Raw genomic sequence first — 13,510 nt, 5'->3', positions numbered from 1 at the left:
GACACCGCAGAGACTAAGTGATTTGTTCAAGGCCACACAGGCAGTGGACAGCTGAGTCAGTGATGGCATCCCCCTAAAAAGGCAGCCCTACCAGCTGGTCTCTGACCCTGCAGCTCAGAGGGCTAGAGACGGTGCACATGACGCTGCAGCAGTCTTGTGGCTGCTGTGGCTGCATCACTTAGCAATGTTTGTTGTCTCAAATTATAAGTATGTCCTTCATTTGCAACAAAGAATATCTAAGCCACTTCCTCCAGCTACGCCTGTGAGCCAGGGAGTGGCCATGCCCACAGTCACGCTGGCAGGTGCCTGCTCACTTACGCCTGTGAGCCAGGGAGTGGCCATGTCCACAGTCACGCTGGCAGGTGCCCGCTCACTGCTGTTTAGTCTTCCGGAACATAGAGCGCCCCTCGGGCTGCTCCTGGCAGCCCACAGCCTCACCATCAGCCTCTCCATCAGCCTCACCATCGGTGTGTTCCCTGTGATCACGGAAAGTGAGTGAGTGGACCACTCGCAAGGCTTCAGTTACTGGGTATGGACATTGTGCAGTGAGAAGCCCATCTTTAAAAGCATACTACATTAGCATCCTCTCATTTGGAGAGAGCTATTTTTATCTTTTGCCTTCAAAGACTGTGTTCCAAAATATGGGAGGCAGAGATCAGGAGGCAGACCAAAAAAAATCCAATGTTTCTAGCTCAGAAGAGAGCAAATCACTGCCATTCCTTCTGTAACAACAATAATAGCAAGAACAACAATTGATGCAGCACCGATAAAGAACAGACGGAGTAGACCGAGTTTGTAAGCTGCACTGTGGTCTCTTTCTGTGGGATTTCTCTCCGTACCCTTCAGGAACATGGTTTGTTGCCATGGTTACTAGCAAACCACATGACAGCCTCCCTACCTAGAAGTGCAGAACAGCCCATCAGCCTGTGATGGGGAGAAGACGCCTCCCTCCCAAACTCAGTCGCTTTTCCTCAGCGGGCCTGCACAGCCCCAGTGTCTGCCTCATTTTTCATCTCCCAGCTCTGGGGGGAAGGGCCAGCCATTCTCTGAGCACCAGTGCGTTGCTTTTCTAATGAGAACAACACAAGTTTTCCTCAAGGGCTTCCCCTTCTCGTTTCAGGTGCCCCCTCCCCCCTCCCCAGTCCCTTCCTTCCCTGCCCTCCCCCACACACATGCTGTAATTAAATAGCTGAGTTGAGTGGGAAACTGGATGGAACATGCAGCCTACACCACTTGAATAAGCTCTTTTTAAAATCCAAAAATGGCATGAGTCAGGGAATTTTGAGGCTGTGATACAATCAGGACACTGATACCTCAAGAGGGAGGGAGGGTGACAGGCAACACCAACTCGCCCAGTTCCTAAAGAGACCAGGTGGGGCCTGGTTTCCCAGGCACAACCTTGATGGGGGTGGGGCGTGTCTGTAGACCCTCCGACACCCTCAGAATCAAGGAATTGTGTCCCCCTGACAACCTCTGTTGTGGTATGGTGGGCACAGCCCCGTGGGCATTGCTTTCTGAGAAGAGAAAGTGCAGGCCTGGAGAAAGGTCTCAAACAGTGAAGCTCCGCCTCTCCACCGCCCCGACTCCGTTTCTGTGGGAGCTGATGGCATGAGCGGTTAGCCCAGGCCTGGGGCTCCTAGAAGGTGGTTTGTGAGCGGGTGTACCTCAGCAGCAGCTGCACAAGCTAGTAGTGCACATCTCTTTTCCTGACAGTGATGGGTGGCCTACTTCTTTGGGTTCAGATCGCATCTCTTCTTGTCAATCACATCGGACTTCTGGTCTTCTTTTGCACTGCAAACGCAAAGACAGGGTGATAGAAATACCTGGAAGCATCAGTGGGCAGCAAAGGCTAAGGCTGGGGAGGATCCATCCTAGTGTACTAGTGGTTCAGAGACTCACTGCAGGGCCCCTGGCTCAGCAACAAAGCGGAGTGAGGGGGTTGGAGGGAGAGTCTGGAGAAGAAACAGACTCACAAATGTAACTAACCCTGAGGGCACCACAGCGCAAGGGCCAAGGAGACCAAGGTCCCTAAAATGAAGAGGGCAGAGATGCAGCCCAAGGACGCATGAGACTACTCAGTGAAGTACAAAAATAATAGAAATTCCATTTGTAGTTACTTTATCTCTTCTTTTTTTAATATCTATTTTGGTACATGTATTATAACGTATAGTATATGATTATATCAAGTAAAATCAGATTTGGCTGAGATTTAAGAAAGAAGAGATTAACCAAGAAAGAACTTTATTTCTCTCTGTAAATAGTCTGGAGGCTAGCTGCCCAGCACTAGAAACGTGTCTTTTCTGAGTCCTCCATCTTCAACCTGTGGCTTCCGCTTCCTTATCCAAGCTAAGATCATGGACAAGCCATCTTGTCTGCAGTCTAGACAGCAGGATGGAGAAAGAAGGAAAGAACTCCATGCCCTTCCCATTAAGGATAACTCCTGGAAATTGTACCCTACACTTCTGACAATTCATTGGCTAGAATTTAGTCATATGGCCACACTTAGCTGCAAAGGAGCCTGGGAAATATAGACTATTCTGGACATCATGTGCCCATTAGGAAAGGAGGGACACTGGAGTGCACTAGCAGACTTTATCACAGTATTGTATCAGTAGAATAGTACATCTGCATATGGTACTTACAAAGAAATAAATGTTCTTGAGGGCATAATCAAAATTGACTTGTATATGGTGGAGTTTAGTGACTACTGCTATGGATTACAGCAGTAGTCCCCAACCTTCTTTGGGCCACGGACCGGTTTAATGTCAGAAAATATTTTCACGGACTGGCCTTTAGGGTGGGACGGATAAATGTATCATGTGACCGAGACAAGCGTCAAGAGTGAGCCTTAGATGAATGTAACAGGGAATCTGGTCATTTTTAAAAAATAAAACATCGTTCAGACTTAAATATAAATAAAACGGAAATAATGTAAGTTATTTATTCTTTCTCTGCGGACTGGTACCAAATGGCCCACCAACCAGTCCGTGGCCCAGGGGTTGGGGACCACTGGATTACAGTAACCTAAAAATACATGTATTTGATTGAAAGCAGGAGTAAGAGATTTTTTTTTACCACCTTGCATCTATTTATTCTTCTCTAGTATATTAGTATGGAAAATGTTGTGTGAGGACTCATTCCTCTTCCATCTCGGCTATGTAGTTGTGAGGGAGCCCTAATTAGCTAACCAACTCCTCCTGTCCCCTTGGCCACTGGGATTGGTGTAGGTTACTGAGAGTCAGGGCCAGGACTTTAATTTGACTCTTAGAAGAGAGACACTGGACACAAAAGACATGAAGTGTGGAGCTGCCCCAAACGCTCTTCCTACCAGGAGAGGAGAGCATGTCTGAGAATGTGGCCAACATCCAGAGGAAGGGGAGGCACGCTGAGAGAGAGACGGGTCCTGGTGGTACTACTCTTCCTGTTGCTGCATCTGAACACAACATGAGTTGTGATCAGGAGCTATCTTGGACGAGATGGATGGACCTCTTAGAAGAAGCAGGGCAATTAGATGGAAAAGCCAGGGACTGGAGACTTCCTGAATTACAAAGAACCACACAGTAACTGGCTGGGTGTCCATGTGAAAGAGAAATCAGCTTCAATCTTGTTAAACTCCCTACCTACTTAAGAATCTTTGTTTTAGTAACGAACCTATGCTATCTCATTTAATTTGCTTTTACTTATCTCATTTAATTATGCAGGCAAACTTAGAGCAGAGTAAGCATTTGCAGTGAAGATTGCCTGACTCAGGAGCCTATGATGCTAGCCACACCTTCAGCCCTCACTTCGTGCGTCCCCTGAGCTAAATCTCTCCCCCACATGCGAGTGGAGTCTCAGCACTTTATACTGTGCTCTCATCGCCTCTTTGCATGTAATTGCTTTGTCAGAGGCTGGGCCGATCCCCCTTGCATCACCCAGGTCTGGCATGGCTTGGAGCTCTCTCTATAACTGTTAACCATATACATGGTCTTACTTAGCTTCAGAATATTACCAAGCTATTGGAGGGTCGAATGAGAGAATTCTGAGATGTTCTGGAAACTACAAGCCAATGCATACACTTCGGTTATAGTTAATCCTCTTGTTAGGACATTTTCTACTTTAGATTGGGAATATGGCTGTTTTCATCCCATATGCTAGTATTTTCTTTTGATGACCTCCTCCACGAGACAGCTCTCCCAGTCATGTCACTCTTAGAATTAGAGGACACCTTAGACACTGTCCAGACACACCTCTTCTGTCCTCCTACCCCCACTTCCATGATGTTTGTACTAAAAGGTCAGTTGGTCAGTGGACCTCCTAACAGCTGAGCACTGAGATCAAAATATGACTCAACAGTGTCGGGTAGGGGCTGAGTTCCCTGCAGTTCCCCAGGTATACCTACGCATATGCGGTGCCCCAGGTACAACTAAGGGTGTGCCACCCCCCAGGTACGACTACGCATGTGCCGCCCCCCAGGTACGCCTACGCGTGTGCCGCCCCCCAGGTACGCCTACTGCATGTGCCGCCCCCCAGGTACGCCTACAGCATGTGAGGTCCCCCAGGTACGCCTACGCGTGTGCCGCCCCCCAGGTATGCCTACGCGTGTGCCGCCCCCCAGGTACGCCTACAGCATGTGAGGTCCCCCGGGTACGCCTACGCGTGTGCCGCCCCCCAGGTACGCCTAAGGGTGTGCCGCCCCCCAGGTACGCCTACAGCATGTGAGGTCCCCCAGGTACGCCTACGCGTGTGCCGCCCCCCAGGTACGCCTACGCGTGTGCCGCCCCCCACCTAGGCCTACGCGTGTGCCGCCCCGCAGGTACGCCTACTGCGTGTGCGGTCCCCAATACGCCTATGCGTTCTCCTTTCCTTGCCTCTGCACATGGTCTTCTCTCTGCTGCAGTCCAGAGTCCTCTTCAAGGTCGTGTTCAAAGCCACTTGCTCTGCAGAAGTCTTCCAAGTCCAGCAAGAGGATCTACGTGGTCCTTTCTTTTTCTCGTGTGTCACTTTATACTTAATGCTATTATTTAGATGTACATATCACATACTTTTATTTTGTTTTTAAAACTTTTAAAAATTTATTGATTGATTTTAGAGAGACAGGAAGGAAGATACACACACACACACACACTCACACACACACACACAAAGAAACATTGATTTATTGTTCCACTTATTTATGCATTCATTGGTTGATTCCCATATGTGCCCTGACCAGCGATTAAACCTGCAACCTTGACATCTTGGGACTATGCTCCAACCACCTGAGATACCTGGTCAGGGCTATTTGTGTTTTTCTGAGTTTTTTTTTTTTTTTAAATAAACCCCACACCATCCCAACTACCACTTCTGCCCCTCATAGGTGAGATTTTCAAGGGCAGAGACTGTATCTCATTTGATTCTTCAATACCTAGCTCAGTGCTTGGGACTTGTTGATAATTTAATAAATGCTTGTTGAATAGATGAGTGAGTAAACGTGGGCAGAGGGGCTACAAACTTGGTCTCTGGCATTAGACAAATTCATGTCAAAATCTCATTGATTAACTTATGTATGTATTCACTTATTCATTCATTCAAATTTTTAGTGAGTACCTATTATATTCCAGACACCACTAGCAGAGGACAAGTGGGATGGACAGAGTCCCTGCTCTCATAAGCTTATATCTGAATAGTAAAAACTAAAACAAGCAAATCAATAAGCAAACAAGCTATCTACAGATTCCGATATGTCCCATGAAGGAAATGAACTGAGGGAGTGTGACAGAGGATCTGAAGTTGCCAGTGGGCTACTTTCGATGACTGGGTTGGGACATTTGAGCTGAGTCCTGAAGAATGAGAATGAGAGAGTCTTTTAAAGAACAGAAGGAAAAACAGAGGATAGCCCCAAATGGGGGGGGGGGGGTCTTCTCTAGGGCTTAATTTTCTCATCTATAAATTGAAATATTAATAGCACTCCATGTTTGTTGTGAAGCTTAAATGCATTGAAACACTTAGCATGTGCCTAGCACATAGAAAGCTCTTACTCTCAATTATGGGATAATGCTATAGAAAGGAAATGAGAGTGAAGCCACGTAGCCCTCTATAATCTCTACTTCCGTTTCTACATTCTCCCAAGCCATCTGTTAAATAACCCATTTAAGAATGTTTCTGGGCATCGGCCTCAATCTCTGGCCTACATTCTCTACAATCTCTTTAAAATGAGTGTAAATACCTTAGAAGATTGATAGGTAGGTGGAGCAAATCAAATGTGATGATATATGTGAAAACCTTACACAATGGTAGTTATTACTATTGTTTTTTCCTCATAGTGTATCCATCATTTCTAGCTGCAAGCTCACCATCTTGTTTGCCAAGGACCTTCTTAAAACAAAGCCCCTGAAACTGAACCTGGAACTCCAAGCAAGCTCTGGCAGAGCTGAGACCATGCCTGAGGCCCACAGACCCAACGAGGCCTTGCAACTAAGTAATAAGTTAGCAGAGGCAAGAACAGAACTCAAGTCTTCCGCCCCCAAGGGCCAACCAGATGTACCTACTGTACCCTGCGGTCCAACAGGTGAGAAAAGGTTTTCTGTGTTACCCCAGAATCAAGACTGCCTTTCAAGGAATTGCAAGGCACTTACTCACAAGGCTAATCTTATCTCCTGGGCAGATGGGAGGATTTTTCACTGGTAACAGAAGCAAGTAGAAAGATTTCTAACTATGGCAAGACGAAAGCTTCTCTGCAGTTCAAAGTCCTCTGAACCTGTAGTTTCTCATAGAGGTGTTAATAGGGAGTGTGTGTGTGTGTGTGTGTGTGTGTGCGCGCGCGCGAGCGTACGCACTTACAAGACAGGAGAAACAGCATAAGCTCTATACTCTAAGTCACTGACTCTTGAAGACAGGATAATATTTTATGTATTCATGATTTCAAGTCTGGCCTTAAATGGCAATATAAGCAGAAACACGCCAAGGAGAGTGGTGAAACAAGGGCTTAATTATAGGGACCTTTGTCCAACCAACACGCCAATAATTTGCCTAGTTGAATGATTCAGCAGCAATCCTGCCAGATTCCCAAAGAAGGCCCCTATCTGAGATGATGTAATGTCTCTCCACACCCATTGGCTCATGTCTACCATCTCCTCCCCAGAGCCACAGCTCATCTGCGACATCTTCAGTTGCCATCTGCATTACGACAAATACATATTTTATTATTTAAATGGCATTACAATGCACACTGTTGCTAATCTAGCCCCTCATGTTTCAAAAAATTCAATTGAAAAGTTAAGACAGAAAAAATCCTTCCCTCTGCTGAGTTCTATGTCAGTAAATTAGGCCTGCAGTATGCCTCCAGTATCTCAGGTTGGATATTTGATCTGTGTATCCCATGAATATTTATACTTTGAGGCAAAGTGATTGATTTCTCACTGGAAATTGAGGTGACTGTCTAGACTTGCTTTGTGGTGAGCGCTGCAGAGAATCTGAGGAGAAAGGGGCCATGGTTCTACCGCCCGACGCCCCTTGTGTCTGGCTAGCCGATGCTTCTTCTTGCCTACGTCAAATCCTTCAATTTCCCCCTTCCTTCATGACTAGACAGGTGCTTAGGGAAGGTGCTCTTATCCTCGTCTAAACTAATTTTGGTTTTTCTTGCCCCTCTTAGCTAGGTATATCATTCATTTTATTTCAGTTTATGTCAGAAAGAAATAGAATGAGGTCTGGCAGTTATGGGGGAGTTCTGGGAATGATCCTTTCTGATAAAAAGAAATTCAAAAAATCAGTTGTTCCCTTTTTTCTGCCATTGAATGTTGTTGTGATGCAAGGCACCCCTGCAGCCATCTAGCCAACATGAGGGGACAGAGATGGCAAAAATCTGAGTCCTTGATGTTGTTGATAAGGTCCTGATAAGCCAACGAGAGCTCCCTTACCTCCAGACTCCTCTTTAGATAAGATAATACATCCCTTGTTATTTAAACTGGTGGATCAAGGCGTTCTGTCACAAGGAAGCTGAAATCATTACTACATGAAGCAGTGACTTTCAAGCTTTTTGACCATAAACCAAAATAAGAAACATCTTGATATATAATGTATTCTAAAGTGTTCTCTTTTATTCTATTTTATTTTTTTAAATTCAGGTCATGACTCACTAGAGTGATTTCAAAATTCACTAGTGGGTCATGACCCACATTTTTGAGAACATTAAAGTCATAGGGGACGTAAGCTACTGTGATAAAATAGAAAACATAAGGTGGTAAATGTTATAAAACATACACTAATAAAGTGCTGTCATAGGAGAGAATGATCACTTCAAATTTGGAGAAAATGGGAGATTTCATGGAATGGCTAGACCTTGATAATTGTCTACATTTTTTATAAGAGAAGGAAGAGAATTTAAGGGTTTAAAGAATGGCAAGATCTAATGCAAGATGGTGGGAAGTGCAGATATGTTCCAGCACCAGTGGGTAAACCTGGGCAGAGGTGGTTTTGTGTGGGCTGGAGAGTAGTGAGAACTAAGGTTTGATTTGGTTACATATTGTGCGGCCTTGAATGGCAGGTGAATGGGAGGCTATAGAAGGACCGTTGGGGAGGGCAGGGTCTAGGGCAGGGGTCCCCAAACTTTTACACAGGGGGCCAGTTCACTGTCCCTCAGACCATTGGAGGGCCGGACTAAACAAAAAACTATGAACAAATCACTATGCACACTGCACATATCTTATTTTAAAGTAAAAAAACAAAATGGGAACGAATATAATATTTAAAATAAAGAACAAGTAAATTTAAATCAACAAACTGACCAGTATTTCAATGGGAACTATGCTCCTCTCACTGACCACCAATAAAAGAGGTGCCCTTTCCGGAAGTGTGGTGGGGGCTGGATAAATGGCCTCAGGGGGCCGCATGTGGCCCGTGGGCCGTAGTTTGGGGACCCCTGGTCTAGGGATTAAAAATGGTGGGTTGAGTTTATGTCATATCAGAAACTCAAACTGATAGAGTTTAAAGCTTGAGGCAAATGAGAAGGGCCTCCACTCTGGGAGGGCAGCTTCTGCTCTGTCTGTTCATTCTGCCTACGGTCACGGCAAACCCATTTTAGTCAGGGTGGAGTGGGCAGTGGGGGTCATCAATCTGTGAGCTGCTTTTTAGTGGTGAACAAAGAGCGAGCTGGCCCCCAAATTAACCTGACAGTGCTAATGTTGTGATTCTTCTAAACAAAACCAACAGAGCGAGCAAGAGTGGCCAATTTTCAGTTTCAAAAGAGCCAACAACCCCCAACTTCTCATTGTTCTTCTTACACCCACCTGCTTGCCTTCTGATGAGTTCACATTTTTTTAGATCCAGCTCCTAAAGGTAGGCTGAGCCTTGCTACTTGGCACCTCTAATGAAAAAAAAAAAATTAAGTGGAGGGGAATTTGAAATTACTGGTTAAATTGGGTATTTGTGCTACCCATGTCATTCCTTTCTTACTCTCTCCCTGAAAACCAAGAGTTGACTCTTATGATGGAAATTAATCAGAACTAATCTGTGACTTCTCTTTTATTAAACCCACAGCCCTAAGAAATTGGCACATTCGAGTAGAATTTTACTGAGAACCCAAATCCTGAAGAATAGAAGCAGTTTTTGATGAATCTAAAATGAAGTCGTTTATTCTTACCCTCTCCCCTCAAATTTGTGACAGTTCTCTAACATTTAAGACAGAACGATCAGACTTCTGGAATACTGTCTCTGCCCTGACATTGGACCCTCTGTGGTTTGGGCAAAGGTCCCTACATTACTGCCCCCACTGGCTCCATATGGAAAATTGCAACTGATGTCTTCCCTTTGGGAGTGCAAAGAAAGTTAGTGGCTCAGATTGGGATGGGGCGGTATTTTGATCATAAAAAGCAGCAGCTAGCTAAATTTGACCCTAAAGCATATTAAATCAAGTGATGAGTTAACATCATTACATCGATTCTACTTTGATATCTTCTACAAGCGGTTTATTTGGACTTTTCTTTGTAGAACCTTTCAACAGCTCATGTATTGGAACCTAAGAATGGGTATGGTAAATAAAAGTAAGTGTGGGAGGGGAAGAGCAGAGAGGTGTGTGCTCTTCCTCTCCAGTCCAAAGCCACACTCTCTGTCTCCTCCCAGCGCTGCTTCTGCTCCTGGCTTTCCTATTTGGGTGCATGACGCCCACATGTTCCCAGGTACCTAGAACTTTGGCTTCAGCAATGTCCCTGCTTTTTACTGCCACATGCAATCACCATATCCTTTAATATGTCCTGTTCTTCAGTTTCCACTGTTCTTGCACTTAATTCAGTTCTCAGTACATCTGGACTGAATGACTGGGCTTGCTCTTTAAATGGCTTCCTGCTGCGCTCTCTTCCCATTTTAATTCACCCCTTCCTTAGCTGCTAAAGCAACTTTCTAAAGACCCTTCGGTATCAAGCCAAACCTCTTATTCCAGGGTTTTTTCCTATTATGTCTGGCTTATGGATCAGAGTGTAGGGTGGAGAAGGCGCTCCTTGTATTTAAACTTGAATCATTTATCATATTGTGTTGTATTTCCTATAGAGGGGTCTGAAATACCTGTGGACAGGGGCTGCATTTTTACTGCCAGCTTCTGCCATAGTCCCAAGCCAGTGATTTGTTGGATGAATCAATGAATGAACAAAGCTATATAAAAAGTCAGGGTTTCTGGTTTTAAATGGAATTTGTTTCCTAGTATCTTCGTCAACTCTCTACTAAAATACCTATTGAGGATGCACAAAACAGGAAGAACTCGGCATCTCACCAGAAGCTAAGACAGTGGAAAATCCACTGCCTGAATTTGGAAGAAATTTAGAATAATTCTAAATCTTATATGGCCTCCTTGAGAATCAAAGTCATAGACAGTGCATGCTTCATCACCTCAGGTGGAGTAGGCCTATCATGCCAAAGAAGGAAGCTAGCCATTTTATTTCTATATTTTTATACTCTGGCCTAGAAGCCTAGGGTCTGGATTGACCAAAATATTAGGAATTTATTTTTTAGTTATTTGGGTTGTGTGTTTCAAGACAGAACCTCATTCTTCTCTTTCTGATTTAATAAACAGTGTTTGCTTTCTGTGTTTATTTAGAAACTTCAAGTTCCAGTTTAATAAATAAATTCCCGGAAAACAATAGTGCAAGATGTTATGTGCATGTGCACAATGACAAAGAATGCTTAGGCATAGTCTTACGGTAGATGGACTATACTGAAGAAGTATCATTTCAACAAATATACTTTTGCTAATGACAGATAAAAGAAGAGTTCTGGTAATAGCATAGTCTGGGAACTATTTGTGTATGTGTGTGTGTATACACTTCATTTATTCAAAATGTCAAGTAGCCAGATATTAGATGTAGCAGAGTCTGACTTAATCCTATAAAACTACACTTTTGGAATAAATCATTTCTAGAAAGTGGAAATTACCCTAAACTGTGCACATTATATACTGTCTTCCAGTTAAATATCTGAGAAAAGGATTCCACCAACATCCAAATGGGAAGTAAGAGGCGCCACGAGAAACCCACATTGACAACCAGTGGATCTGAACAGATCTCCCTCTACTGCAGGCTGAGCTAAAGTAAATGGACTGACAACCAGTGGATCTGAACAGATCTCCCTTTACTGCAGGCTGAGCTAAAGTAAATGGACTGTCAACCAGTGGATCTGAACAGATCTCCCTCTACTGCAGGCTGAGCTAAAGTAAATGGACTGACAACCAGTGGATCTGAACAGATCTCCCTCTACTGCAGGCTGAGATAAAGTAAATGGACTGTCATCCTGAAGTCTAGAGGAAGAATGCATTTCTGAAAACAATATACTTTGGGAACCAGAAGAGAATTCTAGAAATCCTGTTTTGTATCTTTGTTAGGACACAAGAAGAGATGGCCTATTAAAAGCAGGGACAGAAAATGATGAGGAAATGAACAGATTTAAATAAAATGAAGGCAGAGTTTAAAAAAGAACCACTGTGGGGAAAATAAAAATGCTCAGACATATGGTGTATGTGATAAAAGCAAAGTTGGTGGTGGGTCAGAGAGCACTTAGGAATTGTTGATGTTATAAGGGCAACTGGAATAGAAGCAATAAGCAAAAATGTTGTCTTCCAAGGCTCAGCTGACCAGGTTTCCATATCCATGAAGCTTTGCCTAAAAATTATTTGCTCAGTAATCTGTTGAGTACCTACTAAGTAACATGCTCTGTGCTATAGGCCAAGATAAAATGTTGGTAAATGGACACAGTGCTGGCCTTCCTCTGTGGTCCCTTCTGCACCCTTCCCTTGCAGCTGTGAACTTATCAGGAGTGTGGGCCCCTGTACGATAGAATGGTGACTCGCTTAATTCTGTATTGCCAGAATCTAGTACAAAAATTGTTTCTTGAATGACTAATTGAGTGAATGAATGAAACATCATCAGACTGACTAACAACAAGGGAGCTTCCCATAAATTCCTTTGGAAATAACAGCTCCTCTAGAACTGTCTAGTGTGACTGTCTGACCTCACCTCCTAAGGCCTCCTTGGGGTCCAGAGTCCACTGTTGTTGCAGATGTGTAATTACCTGGTAGTCAAACAGTTTTAAACAACTGACTTTAATACTTTTTCCTCTAATTTTAAAAGTAAAACAAGCCCATTTGTAATAGAGAAGAGAATAAAGAAAAAATATCACACCTGAAAGAGGCACTTGTTGAGACCCAACCCACTCCATTTTGAGCATAGCTGCGTGTATCTGAGCACCTGAGACAGCAGTTGACATGGAGTAGACCCTCACTGATAAATATTTGTCAAATGGATGGTCATGAGCAAGTATTATGGTCTCCCCGGGGGCCCAGCTGCTCCTCAGGCTAAGGGAAGGCGAGGCCCTCGTTCCCTTGGGAACACAGTCACGGCTGCAGTGGTGCTGGGAGCTAATCCTGCTTTCTGCACTGAGTGCCTCCAGGCCCTGCGGCTACCAGGCATCTTCTGCATTTGGGCTCTCTGGCCCTTGGGTCTGTAGAGGCTACAAACGGGCTCTGAGATGAAGGAAGGGTCCTGGTTTCTGGAGCTCTCCCTGCAGTGATGCTGAACCCGCACCCTTCAGGACTGGAGAGAAGACTGCCCCTTCCCCTCTGTCATGAAGGATACTGATGACTTTGGTTTTGTAATAAAATTGCATGATCTTAATATTTCAGTTGGTTTTAATATTTTGGTGTCTGTTTTAAATGCACCCATAGAGGCCCATTTAATTGAAGATTCACATGAGGTGGTTACTTCTCTCCACTTTAAAGACTCAAAGAAAGATGCTGCATGTTCTGCCCACAGCAGGATACAAACCCCTCAGCCTTCCTATCTCTGCAGTGAATACAACTGGTCCACGTTCGTGCACCCCCAGGGGTAAGGTAGAGGGGGCCCTGTGCCTGCAGTGGAGCTTCTACAGCAGGGGTCGGGAAACTTTTTGGCTGAGAGAGCCATGAACGCCACATATTTTAAAATGTAATTCTATGAGAGCCGTACAATGACCCGTGTACGTTACACATTATCCAATAAAAATTTGGTGTTGTCCCGGAGGACAGCTGTGATTG

At 44.5% G+C, this 13,510-nt stretch overlaps 1 protein-coding gene across 2 annotated transcripts in view; it reads left to right on the top strand.

Moving 5' to 3' along the window:
- The window catches only part of ZNF706 (zinc finger protein 706), an 87,888-nt gene extending 75,514 nt beyond the window's left edge, over positions 1-12,374 (top strand). For both annotated transcript variants that reach the window (XR_010750492.1, XR_010750491.1), the window contains 2 exons: positions 6,285-6,529; positions 11,413-12,374. The gene's annotated coding sequence lies outside the window, so the exon portion shown is untranslated. The remainder of the gene's footprint in view (positions 1-6,284; positions 6,530-11,412) is intronic.
- Positions 12,375-13,510: the final 1,136 nt, after the last annotated feature.

Source organism: Saccopteryx leptura, chromosome 3 (genome assembly GCF_036850995.1).
Source record: "Saccopteryx leptura isolate mSacLep1 chromosome 3, mSacLep1_pri_phased_curated, whole genome shotgun sequence".
Taxonomy (NCBI): domain Eukaryota; kingdom Metazoa; phylum Chordata; class Mammalia; order Chiroptera; family Emballonuridae; genus Saccopteryx; species Saccopteryx leptura.
Note: the sequence above shows the minus strand (reverse complement) of the source record. Positions and strands in the feature narration are given on the sequence as shown.